The following is a 20,633-nucleotide window of genomic DNA, read 5'->3' on the forward strand; positions in this document are numbered from 1 at the left end:
TCCAAGCCAAGATGCAATCTAGAAGACGGTAGCAACGAGGGGTTTATCGAGTCTCACCCTTGAAGAGATTCCAAAGCCTACAAGATGAGGCTCTTGTTGCTGCGGTAGACGTTCACTTGCCGCTTGCAAAAGCGCGTAGAAGATCTTGATCACCGGCACCACGAACGGGCAGCACCTCCGTACTCGGTCACACGTTCGGTTGTTGATGAAGACGACGTCCACCTCCCGTTCCAGCGGGCAGCGGAAGTAGTAGCTCCTCTTGAATCCGACAGAACGACGGCGTGGTGTCGGTGGTGGTGGAGAAATCCGGCGGAGCTTCGCTAAGCGTGCGGGATGCGGTGGAGGAGAGAGGCCGCTAGGGTTTGGGAAGAGGGGGCGCCGGCCACTATAGGGGTGCGGCCACCTTGTGGTTCTTGGTTGGCCGGCCCCCTCCCCTTGGCCCCTCATTATATAGGTGGAAGCCCCAAGTGTTGGACTACAAGTCTCCGAATAAGACCCGAACCCAAAACCTTCCATGTGATAGGGAAACCTACCCAAGGTGGGAATCCCACTTGGGGTGGGATTCCCCCCTTCCATGTGGGGGGGTGGCCGGCCCCATAGGGGGAGTCCACTTGGGACTCCTCCCCCTCTAGGGTTGGCCGGCCATGGAGGTGGACTCCCTCCGGGACTCCACCTTCCTTGGTGGTTTCTTCTGGACTTTTCTAGAACCTTCTAGAACCTTCCATAGAACCTTCCGGATCATTTTAATTCACTTAAAATGACATCCTATATATGAATCTTATTCTCCGGACCATTCCGGAACTCCTCGTGATGTCCGGGATCTCATCCGGGACTCCGAACAAATATTCGAACTCCATTCCATATTCAAGTTCTACCATTTCAACATCCAACTTTAAGTGTGTCACCCTACGGTTCGCGAACTATGCGGACATGGTTGAGTGCTCACTCCGACCAATAACCAATAGCGGGATCTGGAGATCCATAATGGCTCCCACATATTCAACGATGACTTTAGTGATCGAATGAACCATTCACATACGATACCAATTCCCTTTGTCACGCGATATTTTACTTGTCCGAGGTTTGATCTTCGGTATCACTCTATACCTTGTTCAACCTCGTCTCCTGACAAGTACTCTTTACTCGTACCGTGGTATGTGGTCTCTTATGAACTTATTCATATGCTTGCAAGACATTGGACGACATTCCACCGAGAGGGCCCAGAGTATATCTATCCGTCATCGGGATGGACAAATCCCACTGTTGATCCATATGCCTCAACTCATACTTTCCGGATACTTAATCCCACCTTTATAACCACCCATTTACGCAGTGGCGTTTGGTGTAATCAAAGTACCTTTCCGGTATAAGTGATTTACATGATCTCATGGTCATAAGGACTAGATAACTATGTATCGAAAGCTTATAGCAAATAACTTAATGACGAGATCTTATGCTACGCTTAATTGGATGTGTCCATTACATCATTCATACAATGATATAACCTTGTTATTAATAACATCCAATGTTCATGATTATGAAACTAATCATCCATTAATCAACAAGCTAGTTAAGAGGCATACTAGGGATTCTTTGTTTGTCTACATATCACACCTGTACTAATGTTTCGGTTAATACAATTATAGCATGATATATAAACATTTATCATAAACATAAAGATATAAATAATAACCACTTTATTATTGCCTCTAGGGCATATCTCCTTCAGTCTCCCACTTGCACTAGAGTCAATAATCTAGATTACATTGTAATATACCAAACACCCATGGCATTCTGGTGTTGGTCATGCTTTGCCCTAGGGAGAGCTTTAGTCAACGGATCTGCTACATTCAGATCAGTGTGTACTTTGCAAATCTTTACTTCTCCATCTTCGATGTACTCGCGAATCGAGTGGTAACGCAGCTTGATATGCTTCAGCCTCTTGTGTGACCTTGGCTCTTGTGCATTGGCGATGGTACCCATGTTATCACAGTAAATGATTAATGGGTCCAATGCACTAGGAACCACACCGAGCTCTACAATGAACCTTGATACGCGTACAACACGCGTTCGTTGGGAACCCCAAGAGGAAGGTGTGATGCGTACAGCGGCAAGTTTTCCCTCAGTATGAAACCAAGGTTTATCGAACCAGTAGGAGCCAAGAAGCACGTTGAAGGTTGATGGCGGCGAGATGTAGTGCGGCGCAACACCAGGGATTCCGGCGCCAACGTGGAACCTGCACAACACAAACCAAGTACTTTGCCCCAACGAAACAGTGAGGTTGTCAATCTCACCGGCTTGCTGTAACAAAGGATTAGATGTATAGTGTGGAAGATGATTGTTTGCAAAAAATAGTAGAACAAGTATTGCAGTAGATTGTATTTCAGTATAGAGAATTGGACCGGGGTCCACAGTTCACTAGAGGTGTCTCTCCCATAAGATAAATAGCATGTTGGGTGAACAAATTACAGTTGGGCAATTGACAAATAGAGAGGGCATGACCATGCACATACATATTATGATGAGTATTGTGAGATTTAATTGGGCATTACGACAAAGTACATAGACCGCTATCCAGCATGCATCTATGCCTAAAACGTCCACCTTCAGGTTATCATCCGAACCCCTTCCAGTATTAAGTTGCTAACAACAGACAATTGCATTAAGTATTGCGCGTAATGTAATCAATAACTACATCCTCGGACATAGCATCAATGTTTTATCCCTAGTGGCAACAGCACATCCATAACCTTAGAGGTTTCTTTCACTCCCCCAGATTCACGGAGACATGAACCCACTATCGAGCATAAATACCCCCTCTTGGAGTTACTAGCAAAAACTTGGCCAGAGCCTCTACTAATAACGGAGAGCATGCAAGATCATAAACAACACATAGACATGAATTGATAATCAACATAACATAGTATTCTCTATTCATTTGATCCCAACAAACACAACATATAGAATTACAGATAGATGATCTTGATCATGTTCGGCAGCTCACAAGACCCGACAATTAAGCACAATGAGGAGAAGACAACCATCTAGCTACTGCTATGGACCCATAGTCCAGGGGTGAACTACTCACACATCACTCCGGAGGCGACCATGGCGGCGTAGAGTCCTCCGGGAGATGAATCCCCTCTCTGGCAGGGTGCCGGAGGCGATCTCCTGAATCCCCCGAGATGGGATTGGCGGCGGCGGCGTCTCTGGAAGGTTTTCCGTATCGTGGCTCTCGGTACTGGGGGTTTCGCGACGAAGGCTATTTGTAGGCGGAAGGGTAGGTCAGGGGGCGTCGCGAGGGGCCCAGGAGACAAGTCGGCGCGGCCAAGGGTGGGGCCGCGCCGCCCTACCTCCTGGCCACCTCGTGGCCCCACTTCGTTGACTCTCCGGTCTTCTGGAAGCTTCGTGGCAAAATAGGCCCCTGAGCGTTGATTTCGTCCAATTCCGAGAATATTTCCTTACTAGGATTTCTGAAACCAAAAACAGCAGAAAACAGCAACTGGCTCTTCGGCATCTTGTTAATAGGTTAGTTCCAGAAAATGCATAAATATGATGTAAAGTATGCATAAAACATGTAGATATCATCAATAATGTGGCATGGAACATAAGAAATTATCGATACGTCAGAGACGTATCAGCATCCCCAAGCTTAATTCCTGCTCGTCCCGAGCAGGTAAACGATAAACAAAGATAATTTCTGGAGTGACATGCCATCATAACCTTGATCATACTATTGTAAAGCATATGTAATGAATGCAGCGATCCAAACAATGTAAATGACATGAATAAACAAATGAATCATATAGCAAAGACTTTTCATGAATAGTACTTCAAGACAAGCATCAATAAGTCTTGCATAAGAGTTAACTCATAAAGCAATAATTCAAAGTAAAGGTATTGAAGCAACACAAAGGAAGATGAAGTTTCAGCGGTTGCTTTCAACTTATAACATGTATATCTCATGGATATTGTCAATGTAAAGTAATATAACAAGTGCAGTATGCAAGTATGTAGGAATCAATGCACAGTTCACACAAGTGTTTGCTTCTTGAGGTGGAGAGAGATAGGTGAACTGACTCAACAATAAAAGTAAAAGAATGGTCCTTCAAAGAGGAAAGCATCGATTGCTATATTTGTGCTAGAGCTTTGATTTTGAAAACAAGAAACAATTTTGTCAACGGTAGTAATAAAGCATACGTGTTATGTAAATTATATCTTACAAGTTGCAAGCCTCATGCATAGTATACTAATAGTGCCCGCACCTTGTCCTAATTAGCTTGGATTACCGGGATTATCGCAATGCACATGTTTTAACCAAGTGTCACAAAGGGGTACCACTATGCCGCCTGTACAAAGGTCTAAGGAGAAAGCTCGCATTGGATTTCTCGCTATTGATTATTCTCAACTTAGACATCCATACCGGGACAACATAGACAACAGATAATGGACTCCTCTTTTATGCATAAGCATGTAGCAACAATTAATTTTCTCATATGAGATTGAGGATATATGTCCAAAACTGAAACTTCCACCATGGATCATGGCTTTAGTTAGCGGCCCAATGTTCTTCTCTAACAATATGCATGCTCTAACCATTAGGTGGTAAATCGCCCTTACTTCAGACAAGACGGACATGCATAGCAACTCACATGATATTCAACAAAGAGTAGTTGATGGCGTCCCCAGGAACATGGTTATCGCACAACAAGCAACTTAATAAGAGATAAAGTGCATAAGTACATATTCAATACCACAATAGTTTTTAGGCTATTTGTCCCATGAGCTATATATTGCAAAGGTAGAGGATAGAAATTTTAAAGGTAGCACTCAAGCAATTTACTTTGGAATGGCAGAGAAATACCATGTAGTAGGTAGGTATGGTGGACACAAATGGCATAGTGGTTGTCTCAAGTATTTGGATGCATGAGAAGTATTCCCTCTCGATACAAGGTTTAGGCTAGCAAGGCTATTTGAAACAAACACAAGGATGAAGCGGTGCAGCAAAACTCACATAAAAGACATATTGTAAACATTATAAGACTCTACACCGTCTTCCTTGTTGTTCAAACTCAATACTAGAAATTATCTAGACCTTAGAGAGACCAAATATGCAAACCAAATTTTAGCATGCTCTATGTATTTATTCATTAATAGGTGCAAAGTATATGATGCAAGAGCTTAAACATGAGCTCAACAATTGCCAAGTATCACATTATCCAAGACATTTTAGCAAATTACTACATGTAGCATTTTCCAATTCCAACCATATAACAATTTAACGAAGAAGAAACTTCGCCATGAATATTATGAGTAAAGCCTAAGGACATATTTGTCCATATGCAACAGCGGAGCGTGTCTCTCTCCCACACAAAGAATGCTAGGATCCATTTTATTCAAACAAAACAAAAACAAAAACTGACGCTCCAAGCAAAGCACATAAGATGTGACGGAATAAAAATATAGTTTCAGGGGAGGAACCTGATAATGTTGTCGATGAAGAAGGGGATGCCTTGGGCATCCCCAAGCTTAGACGCTTGAGTCTTCTTGATATATGCAGGGGTGAACCACCGGGGCATCCCCAAGCTTAGAGCTTTCACTCTCCTTGATCATGTTGTATCATCTCCCTCTCTTGATCCTTGAAAACTTCCTCCACACCAAACTCAAAACAACTCATTAGAGAGTTAGTGCACAATCAAAATATACATGTTCAGAGGTGACATAATCATTCTTAACACTTCTGGACATTGCACAAAGCTACTGAAAGTCAATGGAATCGAAATATCCATCGAGCATATCAAAACAGGCAATGCGAAATAAAAGGCAGAATCTGTCAAAAACAGAACAGTTCGTAATGACGAATTTGATTGAGGTACCAGACTTGCTCAAATGAAAATTCTCAAATTTAATGAAAGTTGCGTACATATCTGGGGATCACTCACGTAAATTGGCATAATTTTCTGAGTTACCTACAGAGAATTTTGCCCAGATTCGTGACAGCAAAGAAATCTGTTTCTGCGCAGTAATCCAAATCTAGTATGAACCTTACTATCAACGACTTTACTTGGCACAACAAAACACTAAATTAAGATAAGGAGAGGTTGCTACAGTAGTAAACAACTTCCAAGACTCAAATATAAAATAAAGTACTGTAGTAAAAAAAACATGGGTTGTCTCCCATAAGCGCTTTTCTTTAACGCCTTTCAGCTAGGCGCAGAAAGTGTGTATCAAGTATTATCAAGAGACGAAGTGTCAACATCATAATTTGTTCTAATAATAGAATCAAAAGGTAACTTCATTCTCTTTCTAGGGAAGTGTTCCATACGTTTCTTGAGAGGAAATTGATATTTAATATTACCTTCCTTCATATCAATGATAGCACCAACAGTTCGAAGAAAAGGTCTTCCCAATATAATGGGACAAGATGCATTGCATTCAATATCCAAGACAACAAAATCAACGGGGACAAGTTTATTGTTAACGGTAATGCGAACATCAACTTTCCCCAAAGGTTTCTTTGTAGAATGATCAGCAAGATTAACATCCAAATAACAATTTTTCAATGGTGGCAAGTCAAGCATATTATAAATCTTCTTAGGCATAACAGAAATACTTGCACCAAGATCACATAAAGCATTACAATCAAAGTCATTGACCTTCATCTTAATGATGGGCTCCCAACCATCCTCTATCTTCCTAGGAATAGAAGCTTCGTGTTCTAATTTCTCTTCTCTAGCTTTTATGAGAGCATTTGTAATATGTTTCGTGAAAGCCAAATTTATAGCACTAGCATTAGGACTTTTAGCAAGTTTTTGTAAGAACTTTATAACTTCAGAGATGTGGCAATCATCAAAATTCAAACCATTATAATCTAAAGCAATGGGATCATCATCCCCAATGTTGGAAAATTTTTTAGCAGTTTTATCACATGCAGTTTCAGCAGTTTTAGCAGTTTCAGGCAGTTTTTCGCACTTTGCATTAGAAGTGGAAACATTGCTAACACCAATTCTTTTATTAGTAATAGTAGGAGGTGCAGCAACTTGTGGAGCATTAGCATTGCTAGTGGTGGTAATAGTCCAAACTTTAGCTATATTATCTTCTTTTTCATTTTCTTCTTTTTCCCACCTAGCACGCAATTCGGCCATCAATCTTATATTCTCATTAATTCTAACTTGGATGGCATTTGCTGTAGTAACAATTTTATGATTATGATTTTCATGAGGCATAACTTTTGATTTCAAAAGATCAACATCAGCAGCAAGACTATCGACTTTAGAAGCAAGTATATCAATTTTCCCAAGCTTTTCTTCAACAGATTTGTTAAAAGCAGTTTGTGTACTAATAAATTCTTTAAGCATAGCTTCAAGTCCAGGGGGTGTGTTCCTATTATTGTTGTAAGAATTCCCATAAGAATTACCATAGCCGTTGCCATTATTATAAGGATATGGCCTATAGTTGTTACTAGAATTGTTCCGGTAAGCATTGTTGTTGAAATTATAATTTTTAATAAAGTTTACATCAACATGTGTAACACCCCAACTTTTGCAACCTTGATTAGTTGTCCTTATTGCAAAAATTAGGGGGAACAAAAACTTTTTCTAAAAGACTTATTAGATGAATTGCCTTGATCTGTTTGTTGTGATGAATTGCTTTGATCTGTTGGTAGATGTATTGTCTTGTTTTTCTTGTTGGGTTTTGCCTTGAGTTACCTCAAAGAACAACACCTCTAGTGGTTAGACAAACAACTCACCTAATAAAACACATTAGAGACTTAGGAAAAATTGTTTTCCTTTTTACTACATCAAACTCTTCTCCTCATGGCAACATGAGTGTGCCATCTTGATTTTTCTCTTGGTGGTACAAGATAGCTCAATCATCCTTAATTCAAAACTTGGGATCATCTACCCCTAGCTACATCCCTCTCTTATACCCACTCATCCTTGTTGGTTTTGAGGCCATGACGACCATCTGTGTTGACAGGCTTAAAATTTCCAGACTTTGGCAGTTGATCTCTAAGCACCCACAACTGATGTTGGTAATCTCAATGCATGGTTTCCATCTATGCAACACCCTCTTCAACTTCCACGTCTTGCATGTCCCAGTCTATACTTGCAACTCCTATATTTAACTTGATCTCATACCTTATCCAGTGTTTCTGCACTAGATCACTTTATGTACTTTTGCCTCTTGTGTTTATTCAAGTTTAATCTTCACAAAACCAAGAGTGGGAATGATGGGTACATTTTGTAGCCATCATCTACCCTTGAGAACACTTCTCCCTAAATTAGTTTTCTCTCTCAAAAATCCTATTGATTTTCCTTCTCTAGTTTTGATCACAAAACTACTTCTAGTTTTGTTAAATCTTTTCAAGATATTTCTTCAGAGAAAACCAAGGACTGAAATGGGTTTTGATTTTCATCCCATTTCTAACAAATACTGATTTCTGAAACATCACTTTCTATTTTGTTTTCTTTTTAACAAAAGGCTTGTTTATGGTACCTATACCATTTCTTGTTTCCCTCTTGCTTATTTTTTTACATTTGAGAAAAACTCTACTTTACTTGGGAAAGTAAGTAGAATATTTTGAACTCCTATGTTCCAACTAGTTTTATCTCAACACTCTCAAATTTCATTCCACTTGAGTTCATCCCCAATTGTCCCTAGACAATTGAGGTGTTCCAAATACTTTTCAAATAAGTTCTATTTCAAATGACAACTCTTGCACATCTTCTATACATCTCCGATCTACCCCATAATGTTCCTTCATCCTCCAATTCTTGATCAAATGGATGATCATTTGATACTTTCAAACCACTCCCAATTGACCTCTCATTTGTAGAGAAACTTATATTTCATCCTACCCATCTCAATCATCTATTCTTTCCATCATCACCTTGACCTCATGAATTCATAATTTATGTCACCATATTCTTCATTATGGGTATATGGTTACTTCTATCACCATCACACTCTCCTTCCATCTCTATCTCTTTTATATTTTTGTACACATTATCTAAGCCACCATCTTGGCAAGAAATAATGTGGCTCCACTATGATCAACATGTATGTTGGAAGCTTCCTTTTTATGATTCATTTTTGAGGGTCACATGAAGTAGCCGGCCATGCCATGCCATGGCACACATGTGCATCATACCTCTCCATCTCTCTCTCACACAATTACTCCACCTTGGGAAAACCTCTCTTTTCTTTGTCTCTTCCCAATGCCACTAATAATTTCAGCTTGGGTCAATTTTCCCTTCCCCAAGCCAGCCACCCATCTCCACCAATCAAAGAGGAGGCAGCCACCCCTCTCCCTCTATAAAAGGGGCTTGGCCGGCCACCTCCCCATCTTTTGCTTCTCATTTTTGGACACTCCACTCCTTCCTCCACTCTCTCACACCCTTCTCCTACCTCTTCCCCACGAGCTGAAGCTCCACCAAGGCTCCATGGCCGGCCATGGCCATGAGAGCACACCAAACCGCAGCTCTCCTTCTCTCTCGAGCTCCCCCTCCCCATGAGAGCATTCCTCTCACTCTCTTCTCCCCCAACCCTAGCTGGTTTCCTCTCCTCTTCTTCTTCCTCCATTGCTAAGATTGGATCTTGATGCAGGTGCATGTTGGTCCAAGCATGGAGAAGGTTGAGCTATCCTCAGATCTGAAGTTCTTGAGCAAAGTTCGTCCAAAACCTTGCAGTAATTTCTGTATCTTGCTGTTTCAGATTCTGGTACGAACTTGTAAAATCCGCCAAATCTTGTGTGCAGATCCAAATCGAGTGATTCAAAGTTCCACAGATAGGTATTGAAAAGATCTACAACTTGGCGTTTGTCTTATCCTCAAATTCGTTACGGATTTTGCATGGTAAATAAAGTTCTGCAAACATGCAGAATCACTGTTTGTTAGATTTCTCCCGTTTTACAAAACCTTTTTGAGAAAACTCAACTGTGGGTGAAAGCCCTCTTCAGTACCTTCATTTTGGCGTTGGTTTTACTTCGATTGAACTCCTGAAATTGAAATGGTTCACAGATCAAAATCTGGTCAGATCTGACTTTGTCGAATTAAACCAGGAGCTTGGAAACGAATTTTTGAATGAAACCAATTGTGTAAGAAACACCTATTCAATACCTTTCAGATGCAGCTGACCTCATATTTTTATGATTTATGTACGATTATTGGTGAATTAAACTTATTCTGTGTGTTCTGCAGACATGGCTGTTAGCTTTTAAATCACCAAAAATCCATCTTTAATCCAAATTGAGTGATTCTAATTCTGTAGGATTACTGAATGATTTCTTAATCATCTCAAACAAGTTTCAAACATTTATATGTTTTGTAAATCCAGAGAGAAAGCAAATGGTACAGACATGCAGTAAACTTGTAAATCCATTTGTGAGAGTTTCAGAAACAATTTGAACCCAAATCCAATTGTGTGTGAATCTCTGTTTAATTACCTTTCAAATGCCAGTGGCCTCATATTTTTAGGATTTTTCTACGATTTATGGCTTACAGATCTTGTTTTCTGCACAGTCAGATTCGCAGAAATTCCTAAAATTGTAGGTTTAATAGTTTTGGGTGATTCCAATTGGGTTAGTCTTGTATTAGTACTGGCTATATAGGAAAAATATTATTAGTCTCTGTTCGTACATATTTGTTGCTGTTAGTAATGTTTATGTGTGACATGCATTGTTGAAGCAAAACTTTTCGGTTTATTTAAAACCCTTGACCAACTCTTTTTAGTAGAGATGGGCAACCTTTGTTTTATGCTTGCAAAACAAAACCTCTGCAACCTAACATTAGCTCTTTTGTTTTGCTTAAGTTTTCAAATGATGTGGCATATGGTTTGCTTCCTATTTTTGTATAGTGTTAAGTGACCAAATTAAATTAGGAAAACTGATTTCTACTTTTCCAAAAATGTTTGAAATTATGTTGTGAATGTTTGTGATGCCAAACTAATGCTCTTGTCCTCTTCATGATGTTATCTACTAGGGGATAATTGGTTTATACCATGGTGATAACCGAGAGAGGCAATTGCTATGTTGTGATGCACTCATGCCTCTACTAGGTAAATAAATGGGGTTTTCTAAATTAAAACTCTTAAATTTGTTTTGTGGTATCTATAAGTCCTTAGTATGTTATACCTTGGCTGCATGATTAGTTGTTGATTGTTGAATGTTGTCTTGTTGATGCAATGTGATTGATTGTGTTCCTTTTATATTTTCCGGCGATAGATGCGAACAATTCCGGAGAAGAAGAAGAAGAAGTGGAATCGGACGAGGATTTTATTTATATATGTTGTTGGAATTCTTATATTGATGGAGTTGAAGGATTCCAGGGACAAATAAGCCAAGGCAAGCCATATTTTGATCTCTGATTCGGTGTCTAGTTGGACGTCATTTGTTGATATCCAAAGCACCTTGATTCTATATGTGTTGTTCTCTTTATTATCGTCATCTATGTATGGTTGCTAGTGGGGTACTCCCTAGTGGTGATACTCCACTATTGTCTTTGTGATTATGGGATTCATGGTATCATGGCCGTGCTATTCCTCTTGGTTATCTTGTATGCTTGACTTGAGCATGTTCCATCTCAAGATAATGACTTACACCACACCCACCACTTTTGTAGTATAGAGGTATCAATGTCATGATCTTGGTGTATTCTCAACTTGAGAGGAGTATGCCGTGTACCCATTGGAGAGTATGTTGGATAGTGATACTCCACTATCTAAGTTGTATTTTTAGCACCACAAATCTGAAAGTATAATCCTCCTTGTGTGGTCATAGTACATGCTTACCTTAAGCAAGTATGATCCACTCCGTTACTCCTTTTCACACCATCAATGGCGTGATGACTCTCATCTCGGCTGTAGTGCTATAGTAGTTCAACTCATGAAACTTTAGGTTGGGAACCCCTCAAGGCTTACCTTGTTGTAAATGTTTTATGAAAAACCTTGGGTAAGTTAACTCTACCCGAGAGAAGGTTTTTGGAAGAGCAAATGTTTGAACAAGGTTGTTCGGAGAAATATGGTGGTTTGTTGGTAAACAAAGGAAATGTGGGTAAAATGTTTTTCAAAGGAGCACTGCGTATAAGTGTTCGCCGTCCCAACTTTTTATCGCGCAACCACACTACCCTGGTGTGGGACGGGGCTTAGCCCGTAGTTTGTTGAAGCTGGCATGGGACACCTCACAACTTTCTATAGGGGTGGGTATGGCCCCTGAAGCCGGGTTGCGCTCTGGAGGAGGCAATACACTGTAGTTGTCTATAGCCGGACGATTACTGAGGGTCTTCTGTCATGGCGCCGGAGATACGCTCAAAGGGAGGTATGCTGCCGGGGTGCCGGGAAGGGGTAAGCCCGCAGGGAAGGACTCATGCCAGTGGAGATAAGCGAAAGGTTATGTCCGGGTATCCGTCGTGGCATATGTTGTTATGCGGGGATGATGCCCACACGATAGGTATCCGGATAGTTGTGGGGAAAGTGTGCAAACTCTGCAGAGTCAAATCTATTCGAATAGCCGTGTCCGCGGTCATGGACAAGTTGAAATGGCCATACTTAACCGGGGCTTGAGTTTTGTTTTGATAAATGCTTTGCAAAGAAAGTGTTGTGTTGGATGTACCGGAAGGGTACGGAAAAAGGGCGTGTGTTGACCATATGGAGATGGTCGTGGAAAAATGAAGGCTAAGTGGGGGACTCATCCCTAAGTGTTTCATGTAGAGGAACTCTTCTTTAACAAAGATATAGAGATGTCATAAGTATCTTTTGAAGCATATTCTTCAATAAAGATATATGTATGTCATAGGAATCCTCTAGCATTCCCATCAACTGAGATGGACTTATGCTACCTCATCTCCAATAAAGATATAGATATGTCATAGAACTTCCTAAGCGTTCCCGTCAATTGAGATGGCGGCATGCTTTGTCCACAAGAGAAACTGACGCTCTTGTGCATGCTATATCCACAAGAGAAACTATTTCTCTTTCACATGCTATATCCACAAGAGAAACTATTTCTCTTTCACATGCTATATCCACAAGAGAAACTATTCTTCCTCTCTTGTCTCTTTTAGTTAGCATTGTTAACACCCTTCTTGATGGTTTGCGAGTACAATTCCAATGTACTCACGGCTTTGTCCCTGGCTATTTACTTGGCCAGACTTGGAGGAACACGACGGATGAAGAAGGAGTTGGCGACGTCTATGCGAGCTAGGAACATCTTCCCAGTCAGTTGCCTGTAGGGTTATGGCAGATGACTTGGATACCGCGCTGCTGAAGTGATGATGCTGCTCTGATGTTTAGTTAGGCCCTTCGAGGCTATTATGTAAGTATCGGTCATGTGACCATGTTGTAATTTTCTTATTCCGCTTTGTAATGGATGGTGTAATTTGATATCAGTTCAGTTATGTGTTCACGGCGCACTGATCATGGGATCGTGAACTGTATACATAACAGGGAATTTCGGACAGCTAGTCCGGGGTCCCCACAGAGCTGGTATCAGAGCTATCCTGACTGTAGGAGACCTTAGTTAGCATGGACGTTAGTTAGGAAACAAGTACTTGGGAAAAACTATTTACAAAGTAACTCTTTCTTTAGTTGGAAGCATCGCTTCTACTCCTCTTATTTATTCAAAGCTTCTAAACTCTTACCCCTCCGCTTTATGAATGTTTGAAAGTTCTTACTCTATTGTCTCATCCATTTCAAACCTACATGTTGGACGATGTCCCCAACTCAGACCGAAGACTCGAACTCGAAGATGGCTCAATCCCTCAGGAAGACTCCCGTATCTCCAACGACAACAATTGAAGATCGGACGCCGATTTAGTCCTACACATAAAGGGATAATAAGATCATGCCTTTGGTTGTCACCAAAGTCTGTCAAGGAGCTGACCTTCTTCCTCCATGGACTCGCACTTTTTGCAGTCGTCAGGGATCAAGTCCTCAGTTCTTGACTAGTAATTTTTAGGCCAGCTACAAGAAGTTGTCAACCTTGGGAGTTCCTCAATAGCTACCCCTCTGAAGACCTCACGTCACAGAGATGTTGAGATCAGAAGTTCTACACAGTTTTCGCCTCCACTTCAACATCGACGACTCAACACCAGGCCGCATCACCACCCTCTGCTGCGAGAATCCTTATTAAAGATGATGTTAACAAGATGAAGACGCCAACATATGTGACCAGCCCCCAAACCTATAGGATGGATAGGACAAACTCGATCACTTTGCTTGAGCTACCCCCACGTATTAGGTATCTCTAGATACTTAGAGTGCCTTGTTTGGTGTGCTGATTGCTTGTAGTTCCCTAAGTGTGTTGCGTGGGCGTATTTTATCTGTTTGTTGTGTGCATGTATGTCTTGCTATTTAGACGTTCCCGCCCTTTTTAATTGTTTGAAATTTGTAAAACAGAAATTAAAAACGGAAATCTGACAGTATACTGTTTTGCTAATAAAAATAGTTTGGTAGCTCCGATTGATGTGATTCAAATTGCACTAGAACCAGTATGAAATTATCTTTCAGATGCCACTGACCGTGTATTTTTAGGATTTTTGTACGATTTTTAATAAATAAAACTTGATCACTGTTTCTGGTTAGTATTTTGAGTCTCAAAAATTGAAAAATAAATATTTTTGAATGATTCCAATTGTGTTGATCTTGTTTTGTTACTGTGCATCTAGGAAAAATACCGGTAGCCTCTGTTAGTGGTATTTTGTCTCTGGTTATGATTGTATGGGTGTCACATGCTATGATAGGATTAAAGTTTGCCTCGCCGATGAATGCTAACTGTTAGTTAGTGGGATAGGTTAACGGAAAGCTCTAACTCTAAAACCGTTAGCAGTTGTTTTTCAACCGTCAGGGAGACTAACTCAGACCCCTATCTACGCCGACTACTTTCAAGGTCATCTGAAGCATCTCTACTACTCCAACAAAGCAAAAGCCAATACCTTCAAGATCCGCTGAAGCATCTCCACTTCATCAAGAAAATAGAAGCCCTACCTTCAAGAGTGACTGCACCTCTGCGAGAAGACCTACTAACTTGGTCTAACCTTGGAGTACAATCGCACTAACCTCGAGGATATCTTCTTGAAACCACCCTCTAACACACCATCTAACAAGCTGAGAGAACCATAGCGTCAAAGCCGAGCTACATCACATGGTTCATCTGGTCCTCATCAAGTGAAGACTCCTGAAGATGCCTCAAGAACTCAAGACTAGGTGCAATTTACCCGCTCACTTCTTAACTGGTCAACAGCGACCCGCCAGCTGAAGATTGTCTTCAACGACATATGTTGCTGCTTCATATGGATACCAACCAGGCGTTTTATTGACTTACTAACTTGCCACGCGTCCTGTGGTTTATAAAACACCGTGAGAGTCTATTGAAGCCGTGGTCTACATGTCTCCCTGAAGATTCTTCAACTGAACAAGGAAGATCGACGACTCCTTCAGAAGCCCCGATAGGACCGCAAGGCAGACGCTCTGAGTTTTTCCGAAAGCCCGATGAAAAATCTTAAGGGTGGAAGACTTCGTCTTCCACTAGAAGTTGGAGCTAACCCTAACATTTTAAACCTTTCTAACACACCGTTGGAAACGTAGGATGCACTAACCCCTCTTGAAGCTGTGGACTACACAACGCCCTCTGAAGATGTTTTCAACTCAAGACAGGAGATCAATGACTTCTCCAAGAAGCGCCCGACAAGACCCGTGGCCGAAGCTTACAGTTTTTAATGCCCCCTCCCCGGTGAACAATTTTAAGGGTGGAAGACTTCTTCTTCCACTAAATTTAAGCTAACTCTAAAACGTTTTCAACCCCGCTAAGGCACCATTGGAGTGCACTAAATTTTCTGAGTCGTGAGCTCCACTAGGGTCGTTAAGAAGCTACATGTCTAACATCTGCATGGAGTAGTCAACCTCTTCATGAAGCTCGCCACCGACAGAAATCCATCATGTCTCCCAGAAGATGAAGCAACGACCTTCTCTACAACGGCACGTCTACAGAAGAATGGAGTCTAACTTTCGTTAAGTTTTACAACCCCTCTAGTTCTGCGCTCAGTAATCTCGGGACGAGATTATTTTAAGGGTGGAAGATCTGTAACACCCCAACTTTTGCAACCTTGATTAGTTGTCCTTATTGCAAAAATTAGGGGGAACAAAAACTTTTTCTAAAAGACTTATTAGATGAATTGCCTTGATCTGTTTGTTGTGATGAATTGCTTTGATCTGTTGGTAGATGTATTGTCTTGTTTTTCTTGTTGGGTTTTGCCTTGAGTTACCTCAAAGAACAACACCTCTAGTGGTTAGACAAACAACTCACCTAATAAAACACATTAGAGACTTAGGAAAAATTGTTTTCCTTTTTACTACATCAAACTCTTCTCCTCATGGCAACATGAGTGTGCCATCTTGATTTTTCTCTTGGTGGTACAAGATAGCTCAATCATCCTTAATTCAAAACTTGGGATCATCTACCCCTAGCTACATCCCTCTCTTATACCCACTCATCCTTGTTGGTTTTGAGGCCATGATGACCATCTGTGTTGACAGGCTTAAAATTTCCAGACTTTGGCAGTTGATCTCTAAGCACCCACAACTGATGTTGGTAATCTCAATGCATGGATTCCATCTATGCAACACCCTCTTCAACTTCCACGTCTTGCATGTCCCAGTCTATACTTGCAACTCCTATATTTAACTTGATCTCATACCTTATCCAGTGTTTCTGCACTAGATCACTTTATGTACTTTTGCCTCTTGTGTTTATTCAAGTTTAATCTTCACAAAACCAAGAGTGGGAATGATGGGTACATTTTATAGCCATCATCTACCCTTGAGAACACTTCTCCCTAAATTAGCTTTCTATCTCAAAAATCCTATTGATTTTCCTTCTCTAGTTTTGATCACAAAACTACTTCTAGTTTTATTAAATCTTTTCAAGATATTTCTTCAGAGAAAACCAAGGACTGAAATGGGTTTTGATTTTCATCCCATTTCTAACAAATACTGATTTCTGAAACATCACTTTCTATTTTGTTTTCTTTTTAACAAAAGGCTTGTTTATGGTACCTATACCATTTCTTGTTTCCCTCTTGCTTATTTTTTTACATTTGAGAAAAACTCTACTTTACTTGGGAAAGTAAGTAGAATATTTTGAACTCCTATGTTCCAACTAGTTTTATCTCAACACTCTCAAATTTCATTCCACTTGAGTTCATCCCCAATTGTCCCTAGACAATTGAGGTGTTCCAAATACTTTTCAAATAAGTTCTATTTCAAATGACAACTCTTGCACATCTTCTGTACATCTCCGATCTACCCCATAATGTTCCTTCATCCTCCAATTCTTGATCAAATGGATGATCATTTGATACTTTCAAACCACTCCCAATTGACCTCTCATTTGTAGAGAAACTTATATTTCATCCTACCCATCTCAATCATCTATTCTTTCCATCATCACCTTGACCTCATGAATTCATAATTTATGTCACCATATTCTTCATTATGGGTATATGGTTACTTCTATCACCATCACACTCTCCTTCCATCTCTATCTCTTTTATATTTTTGTACACATTATCTAAGCCACCATCTTGGCAAGAAATAATGTGGCTCCACTATGATCAACATGTATGTTGGAAGCTTCCTTTTTATGATTCATTTTTGAGGGCCACATGAAGTAGCCGGCCATGCCATGCCATGGCACACATGTGCATCATACCTCTCCATCTCTCTCTCACACAATTACTCCACCTTGGGAAAACCTCTCTTTTCTTTGTCTCTTCCCAATGCCACTAATAATTTCAGCTTGGGTCAATTTTCCCTTCCCCAAGCCAGCCACCCATCTCCACCAATCAAAGAGGAGGCAGCCACCCCTCTCCCTCTATAAAAGGGGCTTGGCCGGCCACCTCCCCATCTTTTGCTTCTCATTTTTGGACACTCCACTCCTTCCTCCACTCTCTCACACCCTTCTCCTACCTCTTCCCCACGAGCTGAAGCTCCACCAAGGCTCCATGGCCGGCCATGGCCATGAGAGCACACCAAACCGCAGCTCTCCTTCTCTCTCGAGCTCCCCCTCCCCATGAGAGCATTCCTCTCACTCTCTTCTCCCCCAACCCTAGCTGGTTTCCTCTCCTCTTCTTCTTCCTCCATTGCTAAGATTGGATCTTGATGCAGGTGCATGTTGGTCCAAGCATGGAGAAGGTTGTGCTATCCTCAGATCTGAAGTTCTTGAGCAAAGTTCGTCCAAAACCTTGCAGTAATTTCTGTATCTTGCTGTTTCAGATTCTGGTACGAACTTGTAAAATCCGCCAAATCTTGTGTGCAGATCCAAATCGAGTGATTCAAAGTTCCATAGATAGGTATTGAAAATATCTACAACTTGGCGTTGGTCTCATCCTCAAATTCGTTACGGATTTTGCATGGTAAATAAAGTTCTGCAAACATGCATAATCACTGTTTGTTAGATTTCTCCCGTTTTACAAAACCTTTTTGAGCAAACTCAACTGTGGGTGAAAGCCCTCTTCAGTACCTTCATTTTGGCGTTGGTTTTACTTCGATTGACCTCCTGAAATTGAAATGGTTCACAGATCAAGATCTGGTCAGATCTGACTTTGTCGAATTAAACCAGGAGCTTGGAAACGAATTTTTGAATGAAACCAATTGGGTAAGAAACACCTATTCAATACCTTTCAGATGCAGATGACCTCATATTTTTATGATTTATGTACGATTATTGGTGAATTAAACTTATTCTGTGTGTTCTGCAGACATGGCTGTTAGCTTTTAAATCACCAAAAATCCATCTTTAATCCAAATTGAGTGATTCCAATTCTGTAGGATTACTGAATGATTTCTTAATCATCTCAAACAAGTTTCAAACATTTATATGTTTTGTAAATCCAGAGAGAAAGCAAATGGTACAGACATGCAGTAAACTTGTAAATCCATTTGTGAGAGTTTCAGAAACAATTTGAACCCAAATCCAATTGTGTATGAATCTCTGTTTAATTACCTTTAAAATGCCAGTGGCCTCATATTTTTAGGATTTTTCTACGATTTATGGCTTACAGATCTTGTTTTCTGCACAGTCAGATTCGCAGAAATTCCTAAAATTGTAGGTTTAATATTTTTGGGTGATTCTAATTGGGTTAGTCTTGTGTTAGTACTGGCTATATAGGAAAAATATTATTAGTCTCTGTTCATACATATTTGTTGCTGTTAGTAATGTTTATGTGTGACATGCATTGTTGAAGCAAAACTTTTCGGTTTATTTAAAACCCTTGACCAACTCTTTTTAGTAGAGATGGGCAACCTTTGTTTTATGCTTGCAAAACAAAACCTCTACAACCTAACATTAGCTCTTTTGTTTTGCTTAAGTTTTCAAATGATGTGGCATATGGTTTGCTTCCTATTTTTGTATAGTGTTAAGTGAGCAAATTAAATTAGGAAAACTGATTTCTACTTTTCCAAAAATGTTTGAAATTATGTTGTGAATGTTTGTGATGCCAAACTAATGCTCTTGTCCTCTTCATGATGTTATCTACTAGGGGATAATTGGTTTATACCATGGTGATAACCGAGAGAGGCAATTGCTATGTTGTGATGCACTCATGCCTCTACTAGGTAAATAAATGGGGTTTTCTAAATTAAAACTCTTAAATTTGTTTTGTGGTATCTATAAGTCCTTAGTATGTTATACCTTGGCTGCATGATTAGTTGTTGATTGTTGAATGTTGTCTTGTTGATGCAATGTGATTGATTGTGTTCCTTTTATATTTTCCGGCGATAGATGCGAACAATTCCGGAGAAGAAGAAGAAGAAGTGGAATCGGACGAGGATTTTATTTATATATGTTGTTGGAATTCTTATATTGATGGAGTTGAAGGATTCCAGGGACAAATAAGCCAATGCAAGCCATCTTTTGATCTCTGATTCGGTGTCTAGTTGGACGTCATTTGTTGATATCCAAAGCACCTTGATTCTATATGTGTTGTTCTCTTTATTATCGATATCTATGTATGGTTGCTAGTGGGGTACTCCCTAGTGGTGATACTCCACTATTGTCTTTGTGATTATGGGATTCATGGTATCATGGCCGTGCTATTCCTCTTGGTTATCTTGTATGCTCGACTTGAGCATGTTCCATCTCAAGATAATGACTTACACCACACCCACCACTTTTGTAGTATAGAGGTATCAATGTCATGATCTTGGTGTATTCTCAACTTGAGAGGAGTATGCCGTGTACCCATTGGAGAGTATGTTGGATAGTGATACTCCACTATCTAAGTTGTATTTTTAGCACCACAAATCTGAAAGTATAATCCTCCTTGTGTGGTCATAGTACATGCTTACCTTAAGCAAGTATGATCCACTCCATTACTCCTTTTCACACCATCAATGGCGTGATGACTCTCATCTCGGCCGTAGTGCTATAGTAGTTCAACTCATGAAACTTTAGGTTGGGAACCCCTCAAGGCTTACCTTGTTGTAAATGTTTTATGAAAAACCTTGGGTAAGTTAACTCTACCCGAGAGAAGGTTTTTGGAAGAGCAAATGTTTGAACAAGGTTGTTCGGAGAAATATGGTGGTTTGTTGGTAAACAAAGGAAATGTGGGTAAAATGTTTTTCAAAGGAGCACTGCGTAT

General features: G+C 40.4%; 1 long non-coding RNA gene across 1 annotated transcript; it reads left to right on the forward strand.

Moving 5' to 3' along the window:
* The first annotated feature begins 9,349 nt into the window (after positions 1 to 9,349).
* LOC127301056 (uncharacterized) lies at positions 9,350 to 20,345 on the forward strand. The gene is made up of 5 exons (XR_007851828.2): positions 9,350 to 9,672; positions 9,761 to 9,857; positions 18,573 to 18,649; positions 19,533 to 19,608; positions 19,775 to 20,345. It is a non-coding gene; the product is annotated as an uncharacterized lncRNA (long non-coding RNA).
* Positions 20,346 to 20,633: the final 288 nt, after the last annotated feature.

The sequence above is a fragment of the Lolium perenne genome, chromosome 7 (assembly GCF_019359855.2).
Source record: "Lolium perenne isolate Kyuss_39 chromosome 7, Kyuss_2.0, whole genome shotgun sequence".
Classification (NCBI taxonomy): domain Eukaryota; kingdom Viridiplantae; phylum Streptophyta; class Magnoliopsida; order Poales; family Poaceae; genus Lolium; species Lolium perenne.